Source organism: Podarcis vaucheri, assembly GCF_965113315.1.
Source record: "Podarcis vaucheri genome assembly, chromosome: 3".
Classification (NCBI taxonomy): Eukaryota; Metazoa; Chordata; class Lepidosauria; order Squamata; family Lacertidae; genus Podarcis; species Podarcis vaucheri.
In genome coordinates, this window is record NC_138761.1 from 22608994 (window position 1) to 22614993 (window position 6000).

Consider the following 6000-nt stretch of genomic DNA (forward strand, 5'->3'; position numbering starts at 1 on the left):
TGTGCCAACTTAAAGTCCTAAAAAAGACTCCCTGTGTGATGTGTGTGTGTGTGTGTGTGTGTGTGTGTGTGTGTGTGTGTGTAGGTGACATATTTAAAATCAGCAATATACCAGGAGAGAGCAACTTGATAAAAACAAACTCAGCAAAATGCATTACATACTTAGGCTCTACAGTAGAAATCCCTCACCACACAACTGGCCTCTCATTACAATTTTAGCCAGTTTAGCTAGGGAGTTTATTTATTCATTAAGGCATACTGCAAGGCATCCCCACTGAAAAGGCTCCATTCCTTGTAGCCATCATAGAATCATTGCAGCCATCAGATTTGGTATTTGTGGGGCTAGGCTGGTCTGGATGAGTCATACAATCATAGAATTGTAGAGCTGGAAAGGGACCCTGAGGGTCATCTAACCCAACCCCCTGCAATGCAGGAATCCTGTCCACAGCCGTCCCTGGGTGGGCTCAAACCACCAACCTTCTGGTTAACAGCCAGACGCACTGACCCATTGTGCCGCAGGAGTACTATTTTAATCTCATTTTTGAAATAGAATTCCACTATGTTCTACCTGAGGAAAAAAATAATATCAAACAGGAGCACATCAACCTTCTTTCCGATATTATCAACCTGCTTCAGACTTGTTGTGGTGGGTCTTTTGGATAAAGGTAAAGGGACCCCTGACCATTAGGTCCAGTCGTGACCGACTCTGGGGTTGCGGCGCTCATCTCGCTTTATTGGCCGAGGGAGCCGGCGTACAGCTTCCGGGTCATGTGGCCAGCATGACTAAGCCCCTTCTGGCGAACCAGAGCAGCGCACGGAAACGGCGTTTACCTTCCCACTGGAGTGGTACCTATTTATCTACTTGCACTTTTGACGTGCTTTCGAACTGCTAAGTTGGCAGGAGCAGGGACCAAGCAACGGGAGCTCACCCTGTCGCGGGATTCAAACCGCCGACCTTCTGATCGGCAAGCCCTAGGCTCTGTGGTTTAAACCACAGCGCCACCGTGTCCCTGTCTTTTGGATAAGGCAGAGCATTAAGCAGGACTATTAGTTCCTTAGCCGAAATGAATTGTTGCCAACCAGGATGCCAATTATTAACGTTGGACTTTGAGATATGGGTATCAGACATACTGGGAGCGGGTTGAACCCACTAGCAACGTAGTCAATGAACAGGGGCCTGAGATGAATTCTGAGTGTCAGAAGCAAGAATTTAGTGTGTGCCTGACACAGCAACCCACATGGGTACTTCACTGATCCATGCTGGTCCAAATGGCAGACAGAAGACTGGTAAAACAGTACAATCTCAAACAGCAACTGCTACACGGCACATTACTTGCCACTTGGTTAATTGTAGCTGTAGGGAAGTTACCATTTCCTCAACCCCTTGGTTACCTGGCGCATGAAAATTCTGTCTTCTCCTACTCACCTGTTCTGAAATGCCCCCAGTTTAAAAAACCGGAATAGAGGAAGTATGCCTCTGAACTACCATAACAATATAAGAAAAGTCCTGCTGTTTCTGGCCAAAGTCTCATCTAGTCCAGCATTCTGTCCCCCCCAGTGGCAAGCCAGAGATCCAGAGGAAGCCTGCAAGCAGGACCCGGGTGCAACAACACACTGCCTTCCTTTGATTGACAGCAACTGGTATTCAGGGACATATTGCCTTTGATATTGGAGGTAGAACACAGCCATCATGGCTAGTACCAGGTGATGAGGAAGAAAAGTGGGAGAGGGTTGTTGCACCTATGTACACTTTTGGGATTCCCAGAGGGATCTGGTGGGCCATGGCTTGAAACAAGATGCTAGGCTAAGTAGTCCTTTGGTCTGATCCCTATCCTATAAAATCACTGACCCTGTGATATGACTAATAATTTGTCACATCTATGGAACAAGACAAACCAAGATGTCCGTGCTGGTTCCTTGTTTACAGACATCCATTTTACTCTGGCTTATAGATGAATGAATGGTAAAGTCTTTTCTGTTATAGAACCTTTATGTTCGTTACCACTGTAATGTGATTAATGCTCTGTCACTCCATGCGCACTCATGCTACAGGAAAGCCACTAGAGGTACGTCCACCAGTTTTGCTTTCACAAGACACATGTTAGCTTCAAAAATGGGGAACATATCATAACTTTAAATGCCCTGGGCTTAGCATATTTCTTCCCAGCAAGAATATTCATTCTCAGAAGGCATCAGGACTAAATGCTGTTATTCTTGATGGTGAAAGAGCTTCGCTGAATAAGAAGGTTGGGGAATGTCAAAAAGCCACGCCAGTGGCTCTACAGAATCTGTAAAGTTGACATACCCCCCTCTCCCTGGCCCCCAAGCACAAAAGATGCAAGGGATGTGTTGAGGTTGCTGCATGCAGGTATATGAAATGGCATCTGGAGGATATGTGTCAGTTGACCCTTTAAACTGCAGAGGACGACATTCCAGAAAAGGCAGCGAGAACACATGCCATTCTCTGTTGAATCCCACATATTTTGTACTATTGTCTGCAAAATACTACACGCATCTCTGGAGCATGGATACATGTTTATATTTTATAAGCTATCATGTCAAATCTTTTTATTTTGCATGTAATGTGACAGCCAAGTATCACAGTTTATGGCTGGTGGTTCAGACATGATTTCCAGTTGTTCACTCTTCATTGTCATTTACAGTTTTGCACGGCTTCAGTAAACAGCAAAGCTGTCATGCACTGAAACACATTTATTGTGGGTTGGGGGAGAGCGCTTACTTCCAGACCATCAGTTTTTCATAAAAACTGAAAACGAGCGGGGGAAAGCTAGATCTAAATAAACAATGTTATTACTCCAAAACGCAACAAGCTGCCGCCTACATTCTTAGCGCAGTCTTATCAATATATAGACAATATGCAGTTGGTGCCAATTTCAGTGAGAACTTTGAAAGGAATTCAGAAATGGAATTTATGTGTGCAAATTCTGTAGCTGCCCCTGTCTGGAAATGGATGGACTGGTGCCTGAAATAAATATACCTGCCATCCACACAAAGCGATAAAGATACTTTCTTCAATAAAAGGACGTTGATTCCCCCCACTGCAAATTTATCCTTGCCATCCAGGTGATTTTTTTTTCTTTTTAAGGCAAGATGCCATTGTCTTTAATTTTCTAATAACTTTGAAGCATAGCCTTCAAAGCTATTGTCATCCAGCACTATTTTATTCCATCCTAAGAAACCTAAACTCCTCAGTCTCATGTGGTACAACAATGGAGGCAGATGCAATCCCATTCTTAGATGTCAGCATCTTGGGTGCTATATGGAAGCAGTGTTTCTAATGCAGTGCCACAGATAGTTGTATATAAGCATGAAATATTTTAATAATAAGCAAAAAAACAATAATGATGGTGAGTGCCAGCTCCTATGGGACAGGTGCATAGGATTTAAATAATGCTAGTTCCTGACAGCGGCAGAACTGCATGGTATAGTTCTGATGCAAAAAGGGCCACTAGACTCTTGAGAGCCCCATGGACTGCAAGAAGATCAAACCAATCTATTCTTAAGGAAATCAGCCCTGAGTGCTCACTGGAAGGACAGATCCAGAAGCTGAGGCTCCAATACTTTGGCCACCTCATGAGAAGAGAAGACTCCCTGGAAAAGACCCTGATTTTGGGAAAGATGGAGGGCACATGGAGAAGGGGACGACAGAGGACGACATGGTTGGACAGTATTCTCAAAGCTACCAGCATGAGTTTGACCAAACTGCGGGAGGCAGTGGAAGACAGGAGTGCCTGGCGTGCTCTGGTCCATGGGGTCATGAAGAGTCGGACACGACTAAAAGACTAAACAACAACAACATGACAACTCTGCTTGCCTACACACAGCATCCGGTGAGCCTCTGTGGCCAACAGTAACCAGAGATGCTAGTGTAATTCATGCAGTAGTGGCCGGTGAGGAATGGCTCCATCACCATGTACTGCACCACACCAAGTCCCCCCAAGCCCCACCCCTCTTGGCAAGTGATAGAAACCCACTGTGCTGGGAAGCTGGAAGAATGAAGGCAGGAGTGGGCAACCTTTGGCCCTCCAGGTGTTGCTGAACTACAGCTCCCATTATCCTTGGTCATCATCACCATCATTATCAACTTTATTGCACTAGCCAAAGGCCATGGCATCATTCACGAAGGGAACAAAAAGAAAAGCAACAATAACCATAAAAACCATAAAAGCATCAGGCACTGCAGATATAAGAAACCACAATCACGTCTCCTAAAAATTATTTGTTGCATACGATAGAATAGCAATGGCTTCTCAGGTAGGATGTGCAGCTTAAATGTCCGAATCACCTTTGCAATTGACAGCTATTTTATCTAGTTCTTTTCTCCTGATCTTCTTAGCTGCCAACGCATATAGTGTATCAGTATCACTCAGCAGCCATTTCACCATTTCCACCCTCTTCGAGTGTGTTCCATTTTTGAGCAGAGGTTTTATAAATCGGTCTCTTGGTTCTACATATAGTGAACACCATTATCCTTGGTCATTGGCCACGCTTGCTGGGAAATGGGCTCCGGCAACATGGAACCCTGGCATAAGAGTAACATGTTAGGTTTGCCATTTGATGCTTGTGGCTACCATATGATAAATGAATTGTGTTAACATGGCTCATTTACTTCTCATTACCATCTTTTATCTAACTTTTGGAGGAACCTGATGCCTCCTTGTTGTTTGCTCTCTCTGTAACTGGACATGTGAACTTGCCCTGAAAGTTAGTATTCCTTTCACTCTGTGTTTTCACTGACACATCCAGTGTAAAAGAAGCGCACAATACGTGCACACTAGTGATCTAGCTTATCCAAGATGACTGGTGGGTATCTTCTGATTTTTCTGTTTTCTGTTATTTTGATTCTGTTATTTTCTATTAGTATGCTGCTCAGGGCCTTGGGGCCAAAAAAATCGGTATAGAAATAAACCATAACCCAACATTGACTTTAATGCTGCCTCATATTTCCCTTAAATTTCTGTTTAAGCACTGCTTCACAATTATTTTTAATTGTGTCCTTACACACACACACACACACACACACACACACACAAATTCCAGCAGCTAACCACTATTGAGCTTGCCTCTGATTTCTTTTTTAACCTAAAGGATATGTAATAATACACTATTCATATATTCTCAATCCTTGAATACAATGTGTTCAAATGACTGAATGAAAATATATGGATGATTTAAGAGTTTAAACATAGCACTACTCTTCATAATCATGTATATTTTTAGCTGAAACTCAGTATGAGTTTGAAACATGTTTATGAATGGAGCTTGTTTTCTTGTAAATGGAACCAAGTAGTGCCAATGTTTAGTTATTCAGAGAATCATACACTGCCACCTTTACTAGAAATAGTGCTCCGTGAATTTGTCATTTTACTTAACATTTGAACACAGGTTTCTGCTTTGTTCTAATTACAGATCTTAATGACTGACAATGATCTGGGTAATATTATTACACCCATGTTGCTAACTCATTGTATTTATTTTGTTTTTATCCCACTTACTGAACATCTTATAATATTACGAATATTTAGGGTGAAAATATCATTCAAGTGATTCTTTATTTGGAAAGAAAGTGAGCATGGAAATGATGCAGACTAAATATTAACACGACTCAGCAGCCCAGATAGTTCATCACACTGTAAATGAAGATGAAGAAAAACGGAAAGGGAAAAGTGTTATTTTATGCTTATTAAAGAAACATGGAGGTACACTTGCATTTTACCTCAGGCCAACAAAATAACCAGTGTTTTTTAAGAAATCTGTGTTCCACATCTCACATTCATTTGGCTGTTAGTGAAAATGTTTTATAAATTTGCTTTCTCCTTACATATGGTTCAGTGTAAATTTATATATGGTTCAGTGTAAATAGAGCCAATGCGATACGTGTTTTCCATGTCTGGCGAGTGAATGTGTATTTAATCTATTAAGCGCAATCCTTTGTTTTCTAATGAGACAACAATAAATCTACCCGTATGGCCAGCAATTT

At 42.2% G+C, this 6000-nt stretch overlaps 1 protein-coding gene across 2 annotated transcripts in view; it reads right to left on the bottom strand.

The window, feature by feature from the left end:
• The window catches only part of CAMKMT (calmodulin-lysine N-methyltransferase), a 244092-nt gene that overhangs the window by 17271 nt on the left and 220821 nt on the right, over positions 1-6000 (bottom strand). The gene's annotated exons all lie outside the window — the stretch shown is intronic.